Raw genomic sequence first — 15,148 nt, forward strand, 5'->3', positions numbered from 1 at the left:
GCCTTCCCACCATTTGCCGTCTTTGAAAGCATAAAACACTTTTCCTTTGTCTTGTAGCTTCTTTAAAAATGTATTGTTCTTTTGTTAAGATACTATATAAACACAAGCTCTAATCAAACCTTTGAGTAACTCAGCATGGAGGTTCCTCCGGTGTAATGTGTACTGCACACATTAATAAACTGTTTTTCTCTTCTTAATTTGCCTTTTGTTAATCTGATTTACAAAGTACCAGCTGAAGAATCTAAGATGGGTAAGGTAAAAATATTTTTTCTCCATGACACCATTATATGCTTATGATCAGGCCAAAGCGTGTCCAGTAGGAACAAGTAAACTACATAATTAAACAAGTAGTCTAACTCACGTGCTTACCTCTGTTGTATTGATGCTTCATTTGCACACATTTTCTCATGTGTGATTTCCCATGAAGGAAAAAAAAAACAAAACAAAAGGAAAGGAAAAAAAATTAAACAATGAGATTTACTTCTTGGTTTGTTTAATTATGATAGCCCCAAATCAAAAGCCACTGCAGTGTAGCTCTAATCAGGGATAGTCTGATAGATGTCAGTCAGAGAAAATTTTCTTTCTGGACAGAGATTTGCAGTCAACTTGGTTCAATACTTTAGTGCTCTGTCCTCAATGGCTAGAATACAAGGGTTTAGGAAATAGTGGGCGGTTGATATGGTTTGATTGTGTCCCCACAAAAATCAAAATCTCATCTTGAATTACAATTCCCCATATACCCATAATCCCCACATGTCAAGGCAGAGACTAGGTGGAGGTAATTGAATCATGAGGTGGTTCCCTCATCATACTGTTCTCATGGTAGTGAGTGAATTCTCACAAGATCTGATGGTTTTATAAGTGTGTGGTAGTTCCTTCTGCAGTCATTCTCCTTCCTGCCGCCATGTGAAGAAGTTACCTTGCTTCCCCTTCACCTTCTGCCATGATTGTAAGTTTCCTGAGGCCTCCGGAGCCATGCTTATCTGTGAGTTAATTAAACCTCTTTCCTTTATAAACTACCCAGTCTCAGGTAGTATCTTTATAGCCGTGTGAGAAAGGACTGATACGGTGGTGATAGGAGTGACCCCCTCTCACCATCATTCCTTAACCCAGTTTCAAAAGGTCGGCTTCCTGTCGCCACAAGTTCAAATTCTGCTGGATTAGGGATCTTGATTTTCAGGAGTAATGACACTTCTTCTAGTGAGCTCAGAATTGTGTCTGCTAAACCTGAAACTATGATGATTATCTGATCACTTTGAGCTTCTTGTGCTGTTAATGAATAGGTAAAGAAAGGAATTACTACACTAGTCAGGATAACTAACCTTTATTTTCATAAGATGTCTTAGTATATATATAATTAAATGCATGCAATACTAAGCAACAGATATCTCATCATAGTTTCTCCAATTATTTTTTGGTTATAAAAGGTTTATACTTTAATAGGTTCCTCAAAAAGCATTCAATAATTGTATTCCAGGGTTTTGTTTTTCTGCTTGTTTGCTCTAATATTCATTATTATTTGTGTGCTTTACACTTGAAGGTAAACTGAGCTGGGTATGATATGATTTGATATAATACCTTGGTTCTCTATTTTTCTTTTCTTGCATTACTTAAACATGTCCCTATCTTGTCTTCTGTTATGTAGTATTGCCTTTAATAATTTTAATACCAAACCTGATTTTCTCCTAATTAATGATTAGTTCTGTTCTATTTTGGATGTCCGAGTAGATTTACATTTTTCAAATTTGTTATTCAATATTATTTTTCTTATTTATTAGAAAATGCCCCATTATTATTTTTGTGACTGTTTAAATTTTTCATTATTTTTTAAAATTTATTACTCAATATGATTTTTGTTGCTTATTAGAAAATGCCCATTTTAATTTTGTGAATAATTCTTTATTCTCCAATATGACTCTAGTTAAATAGTTCATTTTATGTGTAGTCTTTTTATTTCAAAAGAAATCCTTTACATTTATTTGTTTTTCTGTTTATCTGTTCATTTATCAATCTATCATCAATCTATCTTTTTTCATTGCTTTGGTTTACTTTTTTGGCATCTCCAATAATAGGTATGTTGAATCTCCTGTATCTGTTTTCTATATTTCCTTTTTCCATCAAATTTGTTTCCTATTTTAATTTCTGTTTAATTAATATGTTATTCAACTTTCTGTTCTCTAGTTTGGTTATCATAATTTTTGTGATGTTTACTGTAGCAGTATGTAGTTCAGACTTTGTTTCTGAGATTTTTTTTTCTTGGATTCTCTCAATTATCTATTCATACTCTCTCATTGTTCAGTCACAATATTTTTAACTTTGGTATTTTCAGTTGCTGTTTTGTCATGACTTTTAACAGTTTTTAATAATGCCTTTTAGCTCATTTTATAATGTTAGCATGTAATCTCATCTGTTGTGTTATCATTTTTCTTTTTTTTTATTTTTCAGTACATGTGATATTTAGTTTTGTATCTTTTATTAAATATTCCGTATGGAGTTCAATCTAAACTTTATACATCTCCTGTGTAATAATGTTTTCATATACAGTCATGTACCACATAATGATGTTTCAGTCAATGCTGGACTGCATATATGATAGTGGTCCCTCAAGATGATAATAGAGTTCAAAAATTTCTATTGCTTAGTGATGCTGTAGCCTTCCTAACATCCTAGATAACACAATATTCGCTACTCACGTTTGTGGTGATGTTGGTGTAAAGAAGTCTACTGCACTGCCAGTCATGTAAAAGCATAGGACATACAATTATGTATAGTACATATTACTTGAAAATGATATATGGTATATGTATTCACTATACTGTACTTTGTATTGTTATTTTAAAGTGGACTCCTTCTACTTATTGAAAAAAATATTAAGTATCAAACAGCCTCAGGCGGGTCCTTCTGGAGGTATTTCAGAAGTAGGCATTGTATTCCTAGGAGATGACAACTCCAGGTATATTTTTTTGCCCCTGAAGAACTTCCAGAGGGATATAATGTGGAGGTGGAAGATAATGATATTGATGATCCTGAACCTGTGTAGGCCTAGGCTAATGTGTTTGTGTTTGTTTCTCGTTTTTAACAAAAAAAGAACAAAAAGGAAAAAAATAGAAAAAATCTTGTAGGATAACAATATAAAGAAGGGAAATTATTTTGTACAGTTGTACAATGTGTTTGTGATTTAAGATTAGTGTCATTACAAAAGAGTAAAAAAATCTATTAAAAATTAAAAGTTTAAAAAGTAAAAAAAGACACAGTAATCCAAGTTTATTGTATTTCTGAAGAAATAAGTTTTAGAAACTAATTTGGTGTAGCCTATGTGTACAGTATTTATAAAGTCCACAGTAGTGCACAGTAATGTCCTTGGCCTTCACATTCACTCACTAATCACTTACCCAGCACAACTTCTAGTCCTTCCTACGAGCTCCATTCATGGAAAGCGCTTTATTGAGATGTACTATTTTTTATCTTTTACACTGTATTTTTACTGTGCCTTTTTTATGTTTTGGTATGTTAGATACACAAATACTTACCATCGTGTTATAATTACCTACAGCATTTAGTGCAGTAATATCCTGTACAGGTTTGTATCCTAAGAGCAACAGCCTATCTCTTAAGCCTAGGTGTGTTATATATGATGTTTTTGCTACAGTTAAATTGCTTAAAAATTCATTTTTCAGAGCATATCCCTGTCTTTATGATACACGACTATATTATATTTTAGAGAAAGATTCTTGTGTCAGCGCAGTTTTTGTATCTTTACTTCTTGAGGGCGGTCTATATTTACTACAGAATGTTAGGAATATTAGGGCTCTAAATATAGCTGTTTCCATAGAGCTGAGATCAGACTTCTTTAGACCTCTTATTTCCAGATGCTAAAACTCATTTTCTCTATTCTCGGTGTTTCCAGCCTGCTTAATTTCAAAAACACTCTGGGCAGTTTTCCTCAAGTTAGTACTTCATCCACTTAGAACAGAGTACAATGCTAGAAGTCTCAGACCTGTGGCTGAGTGACACGGCATAGCTGTGTGTGGTTTCATCTATGCATTTCTCATTATTTTATGGAACATAAATTATTGTTTTTACATTAGATGTGTTCATTTGAATAACTGACAAAGCACAATTTATGTAGTTATATATTAAACAAATTTTTAAAATGTAGATATTAAGCAAAAATATTTTTCACTCTCATGTTTTTTACCAAGTAAAACAATTTGTTTTTTATTAATGTGCTAGTCTTGCAAGAAACTTATTGTTTGTAATTTGTCCTACCAACCATATTCAGGGTGCAGTAGAGATAGTTTATTACCTGATTTTATTGAAGATTTCCTCATGATTTTTAATTTTCCCATCTATGCTTTACTAATTCATTTGTTTTCATAATGGAATCACTTTTAAATAACCATTACAATTTTGACAGAAATTGAACTACTTAAAAATGTCTAAATAAATATTTTTTAAAGAAAAGTAACTTCGTTAGGTGTAATGATGTTTTATTCTGATGTGTAACCCTGATAATAAATTTAGAAACTTGAATGCAAGAGATCTATAGTTCTACTTGTGACTTGTGAACCACTTTGTTTTGTTAAACTTGCTTTGAAGATAACGAGAAGACACTATGATTTCTATATGATAAAGTTAAAACTCCATCTTATCCAGGAGAAACCAAGAGATTTAACAGAATGTCTAACATTGTTACACTTTTATACCCTTTCTGGAGTATGCAGTACTTTTGTATTTAATCAGCATAACATATGTAGTGTCCATTTTATTTGTTTTAGTCTATAAATGGTTTATTCAATTGTATAAAAATAAACATTTAAGTTCCTAAAGTGTACAATTAAATTAAGAATTCCATAGTGAGTGATTTAGTTATATCTCACATAAATTAAACTTGTCTCTTGAAGTATAAAAGATTTTTGAGTAACTTCTTGCTGCCACTCTCATGCTGGTCTGAGGTACACTCTCTTGTAAAACATATTCCCCAAACCTGGATGTCTCTTCCCTAATTGCTTTTAACTACAGCTGGTAGAAATTTGGAGTTCTGGAAAATCTTTACCACAATAAAAGAGGAATATCAAAGTCTAAATAAACTAAGAAAATAACATTTATTTCCCAAGTTACAAGGTCTTTTCTGTCCTATCCTGCTTTCACTAGATGACTGTGATAGCCAAATCTCCTTTGTTAAACTGTTAACCCAAGAATCTAAGACCTCTCCCTACACCCTGCTTTCCTAGACCTAGTTTCCCATATGAGGACAAATATATTTTCTAGGTGACTGATAGTTTTCAAAGAGATGTCCAGCTCAAGGAGAAAACTCGTCTGCTCACATGCAAGACTGGCATGTTAAACTGCTTTCCAATAAGCCTTACAATCATACCATATGCAATACTAACACATATCATAGAGCTTATTCCATTATAGGACTAGAGGTATCTGACTTAGTTCAGCATTTGTGGCTAAATTACAATTTTTATTTTATTTAGACTCATCTGTAGCTTTTATACACAAAACTCAATACAATGTGGTTTCCAAAAAGATAATTTTAATGATTTTCTTGTACATGAATCACCCTGTGAACATTTTATTTATATTGGTCACAATGAATCTATTGGTATGCTGTGGAAAATCAGCTCAAATGTATTTTTGATGATAAATAGCCTATGACCCCAATTAGTCAATAAGCCATTTTAGTCTATTTTCATAATTATTAACACTTAATGAGAGCCAACAATGTTCCAGGCTTTATGCTAGGTACTTTACACACATTGTTAAATTTAATCCTTACAGTCTAAGATGAGTATTATGCCCAATTACACATGAAAAAAAAGGAATTGGAGGTTAGAAAAGTGAAGCAAGCTGTCTAAGGTCATGCATCCGGTAAAAATTAGGGGTGACTATGTCTATGCAGTTGGAATAAACAATATTTCAATTTTGTTCCCCTGACTGGAAACTTTAAGCCCATGTAGAGGTAATAACCCCACTAGAATCCATTATGTGTTGATCAATAAAAGATTTATATTATTCTTTTAGATCTCTCTGCTTTAGCTAAATTTTACTCTTAAAATTTTTTTATTATCAGAATATTGCCACATCCAACAATTTCCTTGAATATAATGAGATTCTTATGGTGATAGTCAGCTTTCCTATTTATTTCTTAAACTTATCTGAGTTAAATGCAAATGTGCTTCCTTGAAGAAAAATGAATTTGATAAATATGTGTTGAAAATACTTGATATATAACTGATAATGTAATCTAAGACTTTTATAATTAAAACCTGAATATTTATATTTATTTTAAAAAGGAAAAGAACATAATATATTAAAATGGTCCTTAAAACCATTTCAGATTATTAATGAAGGATTATAGAACAATTACTGAACAATTACTAGATTCTTTTAGTATACTAAACTTGGTATATATACAGATGCAATTTATTAATCATGTTAAGGTAAGATCACCACTCAACATTTATTGGTAGATTATGAGAGCTGTATAGAAGTAGGCTTCATGAAGAATATTCAATATAAATTAGTGGTGCCTTATAGCTCATTGTTTTATTCATTTATTAAATCATGTATTTATTTTTTTTAATTTATCGATTCCACTAAGCTAATTGTAGGTATATTTTAGGAGCAGATGCGTTAATGATAAAAACTCTTCAAAAAGTACCTCCATACATAGTTCCATAGATGTATAAAAATGTAGTTATTTGGAGATACTTAATATCTATTGCTAAATTATAGTGAGTTAGACGCCCTAGGTCAGTGATGTCATATAAAATATACAGGAACAATAGAAATGCTACAACATTATCTGGGGTTGACTCAACCCGAATTTGTATTAAATATTGTATTCATACAAGCATACGTATTCAGCAATAGATTCCAGCACTGCATAAACTTGAAATGATTAAGAGCATAAGTCTGTCCTTAAAGAACAATGTGCTTCTACACATCCAGCCGTAAGAGTAGTTGTTGAACCTCTTAGCATCCACAATAACAGAAGGATTTCTTTGTCAAGTTGTGCATTGTTCAATTTACAAATAGTATTAGATTGCAGTGCTAAGTGATTGATATATTTGTGCTTCTTGGCGTTGTTAAAACACAGATCCAACATCGTAAGTTTAAGGGTTACCTTAAAAACGTTATGAGAAACAATAATATATTCATCAAGAAGTGCTGGTTTACACTCTAATCAGTAGACAACTCTTTGTTGATCTTAAATGAAGAGCCACTTGACTCTGACAAAATAGTCCTTAAAACTGAAAATCTAAGTGCAATGTAATACTTTCTTCAAATCATCTGAGAAATGACATAGAAATGGTTATTGTGAGTAAGGAGAAATATGACAGGCATTTAGTATTCTAAAGAACACTTTAAATCCTATCTGTGAATTTGGAGTAGGAATAATAAATTGTATGTAACTTATCTAGTACAGACTAGGGCAAGCAACAAGGCCAATGGAACTGAGATTGAACATTTTCTTTTCATTTGTACCTGAATATGGGTGGAAGGATACTTATATGCCTTTTCTGCTAATTGCATGATTAAAACACTGCTAATGTATCATAGCCATTTACATTTATGTATTAATGTCTACATAAAAGCACTTGAAAAATTTAGGAGTACCCACATTCCAAAGGGGAAGACAAGATCTAAACATTCTTTTTAAAAATAACTATTTCATACCATCAAAGTTGATGTTATGTTTACTAAGTTATATAATAAAATTAGTAGTTATTAATAATGCAGAATAGTAGCAAAAACTTTGATATTGCAGTGAAACAAGCTTGGTTTTGAATCACAATTTTGCTATTTCTTATGTGCAATTGGCTCCATGTGACACATTTTTTATCTAGAAAAATAGAAAAAATAGTTATAAGATCATAATTAACATTGTTATTTTACATAAAGTGTTTAGTAGATATTAATAGTAAAAAATGTTGACACAAAAATATCTTTGCCAAAAACCTCTTTAATAAGTATAGCTTCTTTCTTTTATGATTCAAAATAAAGAACAATTTTTTTGTAGTTTTGGACTTCAGTAAGGATGGAGTCTGTCAATATCAGTTCCTACTTTACTATTATGATTTTTTAAAATATTCAACCTCCATTCTATTGTAAGAAATGTTAATTTGCTTTCTTTCCAAAGAAAACATAGGCATTTGTATTTTATACTGGCTCATGTTGCTTTATTGAAAGAGTAATGACTTGTAGCTGAAAGGCATGGATTTAGAAGTACTCGCTATTTTTAGTTATGTGACAATGGACACATCATTTATTACTCTTTTAGACTCTTCATAGGAAATTCTGGGGAATAATATAAAATATATGTAAATGAATACACTTGGAGTTAGCATTTTGAACAAAAATTCTTCTTGCACTGAATCTGACTTTTTCATCTTAAAAATCATCAAGATCAACTGATACCAGGTAATGTGAACTATTTTGATTAGTTTCAGTCTTCATTCTAATGAATTCTTTAAAACGTCTCCCTAATTAAAATGAATTGTTCTTATGAAACATGTACCTCAAACTTGTTCAATCCCCTGCATGCAACCCAGGATGGCTTTGAATGCGGCCAACACAAATTTTGTAAACTTTCTTAAAACATGAGTTTTTTTGTGTGTGATTTTTTTTCTTTTTTGTTTTGACGGAGTCTTGCTCTGTCATCATGCTGGAGTGCAGTAGCGCGATCTCAGCTCACTGCAATCTCCACTTCCTGGTTTCAAGTCATTCTCTTGCGTCAGCCTCCCAAGTAGCTGGGATTACAGGTGCGCACCACCACACCCAGCTAATTTTTGGATTTTTACTAGAGACGAGGTTTCACCATGTTGGCCAGGATGGTCTCATCTCCTCACCTCGTAATCTGCCCACCTCAGCCTCCCAAAGTGCTGGGATTACAGGCGTGAGCCACCATGCCCAACCTTTGTGAATTTTTTTTAAACTCATCAGCTATTGTCAGTATTAGTATATTTTATGTGTGGGCAAGACAATTCTTCTTCTTCCAATGTGGCCCAGGGAAGCCAAAAGATTGGACACCCCGATCTACCTTTTCATCCTTACATACAAATTAGCATTGTTTCTCTCTAAAACATATTTTACCATTAGTCATTCTAAAGTAATATACAGATATTTTTCAAGTATAAATAATCTATTACCCTAATCACATTTGAAGAGTCTTTGCCTTTATATCATACTAGCATATACACTAGCAGTATTTTATATGAATAGTTTACACTAATTGATATTATTTAGTGTCTCTGACAAGTAGTAGTTTATTTTTGCACAGGAATTATTTCAGTCCACAATTTATATAAAATTTAGTTTCTTCAAAATTAGTTATTAAGAGAAAAAATTACTGTGAATTACCACATGACAGTAGGTACTAACACAACTTTTTTTGTTTAAACCACAGTTTTTGTTCTAAATATGTTTCTGTTTACTAATACATTATTTACAAAATGCCATTCATAGAGAAATCTCCCGATTCAATAAGACAAGTAGTAATACAGTAAATTGATTACTGTATTAAAATACAGTAATTTTAGGAGCAGATGAATTAGTGATAAAAATTCTTCAAAAAATACCTCCATACACAGTTCTACAGATGTATAAAAATGTGGTTATTTGGAGATGCTTAATATCTATTGCTAAATTATAGTGAGTTAGATGCCCTAGGTCAGAGATGTCCTATAATATACACAGCAACAATAGAAATGCTACAACATTATCTGGGGTTGACTCAACCCGAATTTGTATTAAATGTTGTATTCATATAAGCATACTTATTCAGCAATTGATTCCAGCACTGCATAAACTGGAAATGATTAAGAGCATAAGTCTGTCCTTGAAGGACAATGTACTTCTACACATCTAGCCATAAGAGTAGTTGTTGAACCTCTTAACGTCCACAACAACAGAAGGATTTCTTTGTCACGTTGTGCATTGTTCAATTTACGAGTAGTATTACATTAGAGTGCTAAGTGAAATGAACAATGCCTGATGCTTCCTTTTAGAAATGTGTATATATTAATCTCAAAGTATAATAGCTGTAAATGAAATGTATGGTAGGTTATTAAGAGCCCAGCACATCTTTTTGAAGGGCACTCTATTTTCATATGACAAATTTGAATCCCCTCCCTAGATTTTTAATTAAAAGATACAGGGGAATGTTGTTCTTCAGTATTGCAATATAAAGGTACTCAAACTACACATAAGTAAGATGCCCTTTTTGATGCACTTTGAAGCATAGTTTTCACTTCCATAATTCTCTACCATTTCTTACACTGAATTCTGCTTTGTAAGTTATTTTAATACTTTTTCTGTACAATTCAATTTAGTCTGACAGTGTTAAATCTATTATTTGCAAATCTAAATACACAAAACTGTTTAAAATAAGAAGTTTATTTGTAACCCACTTGGCAGCAAAATATAACACAATTTACATAGGCTACGTTACTCTTTGTTGGAATGGACGTTCATATGTTTTACTGATAAATAATAATATGAAGCTGCCCAGATTCAAGTGGTGATATTTTCTAATATATAAGGTGTGAAATTCTGAAACACTAATTTGCAACATGTTCTCTATACTTTATATGTTTAATTTAATAATTTGAGGACTTACTACAGTTTCTGACTTCTTACATACTATTGCCAAAATAGTTATGTTTGGTGGATTTTTCCATTGTAATATAATTAGATTAAATAAAACACACACAAACACACAAAAAATAAAATTTGTGACCATATGTTCTTCACTTTATTTAGTGAATTATCTGGGCTGCCATTTTAAGCCAGGAATTATTCTTTCATTCATTTCAACGAAGCACAAATATTTAAATATACCAGCAGTTCTGCAATGTTTGATACAGTTACTTATACAGAAAAATATGTTCTAAGTTCCTAGTTACTAATTGTCAATTTATTAAAGCAATCAGGAAGCAATTCATGAATATTATATGATATATTGCTAAATTGCAATGATATATTGCAATATTATATGATATATTACAATGAAGTTCTAAAAACTACTGGGCAAAGAATATGCATTATTCAATATATTTTGATATCACCAGTAAATGTGTAATAAAATGGAACTGACTTACCCTTCTGACATAAAAGGTAGTTTTATGAGATGTCATCTAGGTAGTATATTGTGGTACACTCTAAATTCATGAACTGTTTCACATCCATATTGATATCAGAAGGATATGACAGCACAACACATGGGATATAAAATTCTTCATAAAACATTACAGCATGATGAGGAAGGGTTTAGGCTGTTTCCTCACTTCATTTAGAGTAATTAGAATATTTAGCTTTTATTTAAAGACACAAATGCTCTTAATGTATAATATTTAAATGTTTACTTTTCTTCTAAACTGTATATTGTCTTTGTCTCAAATGTTAAGTGTTAAGGCAAGGCTTTCCAAACAGCATGAAGGAGTTGCAATTATAGAAGTTGTGAATTGTTAATGAGTCATATGAAAAGCAAAGATCAGAAATGATTCAGGAATATAGGTAATTTTTGTCGGGATATAGCACTTTAAAAGTATTTTTCAGGAAGTTAAGACTAGCAAACGTATCCACACACAGTTTAATTTTAAAGGAAAAATGTGAATATACATTTTTGACACTGCTTTGCAAAGCAAAAAGCAAACCATAAGAAAACAAAACATAATTTTGTATTTGAAAAAATAATGGAGCTTTCTGATTCCATAAAATAAGCACTTTCTGAAAGTGTACATGCAAATGGGTTTACATGTCTTAAATTTCTGTCACAAATAAAGTTTTATATTACTTATTTTAGAAACAAATGTTTAGATAATAGTGCCAATGAATTAACATTGACATGCTTGACAAAACAGAAAGTTCTAAAGCAAAGGATGGCTACGGTGTTTTGCTCCTGAAAGTGAAATAGAGTAACTACTACCATTGCACCTACATTCTGAGACTCCTTCTACATTCCTGTTTCTCTAGTAATGGTTGGCTGATGCATTACTACCCACTGGGGCAATACCGATAATGCTGTTGCTGCAATTGCTGCTGCAACGGCATCAAAAGACTTCCTTAGGCTATTATACCAGGTATAAAAGAGAGATACAAGTTCAGTCTGAACCCCTAAAGAGCCCTCTCTAATGTCTTGTCAGCCGCAATCTCTCTGAAAGCTTATGTTCATCAGGTCCAGCCTACAGCAAATAGGAAATCCCAATAGGTAGTCTGTTCAGGAGAATAGGAAAATCAGTAGAATTAGATCATTTCATGGCAATTCAACCAATGAATGAGTCAATTTTCCCATTTTTATCTATTTTTTAAACATTTTATTTGGCTAATATAGTCATAGCATCTGAAAATTCGTTGAAAAGTCAGTGCTCTGCCACTCATTTTTTTTTTTTTGTATTGAGCTTACAAATTATTCTTTTAATAGAACAGGACTTCTGAAGACAAGGGAAAGAAATTTCAATCAGTGAAATTGAATATGTGAAGCTGAATATGTATTGTATACTTTAGTGCAAATGAATATAAATTCCATTTGGACTACCTATGTTTTCTATAATTAAAAAATTATTTTGTTACTATATTATAAACTATATTGCCTACTATTGATATATACTTACCTACATTGACATGTGACACACATTGACCATAAAATCCATTGACAAACTATTTTGTCTGAATCCATTTAAGTTCTAAAGAGGCATACTTTGTAAGAAAAATATGATGGGAATATGCATGATAACAAATGTTTTATTTATATTTTAATAGATTTTTATCTCTCAGATTTTAGTAACCCAAAATAATATTATTAGTAATATACTGATTATTGTTAGAATAATAAAATTATTTTGGGTCACAAATATATAGGATAAATCTATTTAAGTGTGAATAATATATTTATTAACATGCTACTTGATAATTATATTTTGGAAACTCTTTTTGATTTCTGAACTTAGGAGGTAGACATATTCGCTAAGTAGTAGAGAATAATATCACCAGTGTTTGTATCTTCTAAATATTTCTTTATTGCTTAGAATTTGTAACAACAAGTATAGTGACTTTTAATCTTTAACAATTTTCATGACGTTTTTAATCTGTGAAGGTCATACTTTTCTAAGCAGGCATATGAGAGAGGGGTCGCTTGAAACTCTTAGGAGTCCAAGGAGAAACTGATGGTGACTTACCAGAAAAACTGCCTTCATTGGAATGGCTTATATTGTGGATAAAAATACTAGCTTGCCCTGCTCATTTATGGACTGTTTCTCAGTTCTAAATTTTATAAGTAATTAGAAAAGTGTATCTGGATATTTGAAATATTATGACACAAATCCATATGTATATGATATTAAATAAATTCAAATGTATATATCATTACTTAAAACTCTTTTTTACCATATGTAATTTTCAAATCCTTTCACTGTTTTTTAATTTCTTTTCTCCCTAATAAATATCTGTATTAATTTATGTGTATGAATTTACAAGTGCTTTATTTGACATTATATAGACTGAGATTGCATGTAGAATTTGTCTGATTAGTGATTTGAGTAAAAATATGTGTTACAGTTGCATAATAAAGGTATGTAACATTGGTGATTGCCTTGCCTTTTTAAAAGATTAGACTACATGTTATTGAAAAAAAAACTTCAACTAGATCTAGTAGCATGTTAAATAGTAAAATATGTAGATTCACGAATATGACCATTTCTCCATGAATAGAGAATGCGGATTATTTTATATTAGTGCTCTGAGTCAGCCATATATAAACTACCATTTCTAAAATTGTTATAAATGATGGAAATTCTAAGGTACTTAGGTAGGTTAGAATACATTATATTTATATGGTGTTGAATTAATAATTGGGTGAAAATTTAAAGTTTCCAATTCTTCCCTAAATAATAACTTTTGACAGTATGATGAGAAAATATTGATGATTGCTGAATTTATTAAATTAAAATAGTTCACTGTAATTTACTCAATAATTAAATGATTATAATTTTTTAAAAATAGATTGGTCATTTATTAAATGTAAGTATAGAATTGCCAAGTCTCACTTTTGATTCAAAACTAAACATAATACATTTGATGTGATTTTGTACTTTTTCACTGGCAACTACAATATGCTTCAATTCAAAACTGAATTACAGGCCATTGTAGAAGCATTATTTTATGCTCATGTAAGTCCCAGGAATATTTTAGGAGAATTAAAACCTATCAACATTTTAGTGTATTTTTTTCTTTCTCAGTTTATAAAATAATCTGTGAACATACCCACACATATAGTATGTATCAATAAGAAATAGAGTTCAATGGTTTTCCAAGAAACATAAAAACAAAGTAGTCTTAATGTTTTTTTCATTAAAATTTGAATACAAATTTTACAAACACAAATCCAAAATCACTTCCACAGACCCTGTGGTCTGGTGTCAACATTTGTGTCATAGGCTACCTATGGAGAATTCCTAGGTTGGGTAGTAGTGACCACACTCTAATACCTTTATCACGTGAGTCATTGGCTGTGGCCTGATCAAGAAGTGTGTGACCTTAGAAAGCTGAGTCAGAGCCTAAGGATGCTAACAGCTGCAGACTGTTAACTAACTGCACTTCTTTCATTTGAACAGCAATTTCTCTATTGAGGAGAGATTTGAGTGGCTTGCTTCCATGGCTGCTATAATCTTTATTTTTGCATCATGGATCCACTTCTCCATTAATACTCAGAGAATATCCTTTTTAGGGATCCAAGGGGTCTCTCTTCCTGAGGAAAAACTTAAAAGAGGATATAGTAAAACAAACTATTTCTCATCCATGGTGGGAAATGAAACAAGGGGAAGTTCATGCTTTGTCTAGTGTAGCCTCTTGGTTATATGATCACAGAAAGTGGTTAGAGGCTTGACTTTTATTTCCATTTTGGCTTGTGACTTTAATTAGCTACTTCAACACCTGGAAGTTTAGCCCTCTCTCTAGCTCACCTGAGCTTCTGAAAACCTGGCTCAGCAAAAGGGTAATCAATTAAGCAGAATGTCATTATGAAGAGCCAAAAGCTGAAAGATGCTGCAGGGCACGTTTGAGAGGTGCTATTGTAGCCTCTCTTACATTCTAAAGGAGTGTGCCAGTGGATTATTTACAAGAGTCTGAGGGCCCCGCTGAG

General features: G+C 31.5%; 1 long non-coding RNA gene across 1 annotated transcript in view; it reads right to left on the reverse strand.

Annotated features, from left to right (window-relative positions):
• The window catches only part of LOC134758362 (uncharacterized), a 267,324-nt gene that overhangs the window by 50,174 nt on the left and 202,002 nt on the right, over window positions 1-15,148 (reverse strand). The gene's annotated exons all lie outside the window — the stretch shown is intronic.

This window comes from Gorilla gorilla, chromosome 3 (genome assembly GCF_029281585.2).
Source record: "Gorilla gorilla gorilla isolate KB3781 chromosome 3, NHGRI_mGorGor1-v2.1_pri, whole genome shotgun sequence".
In the NCBI taxonomy this organism is placed as follows: Eukaryota; Metazoa; Chordata; class Mammalia; order Primates; family Hominidae; genus Gorilla; species Gorilla gorilla.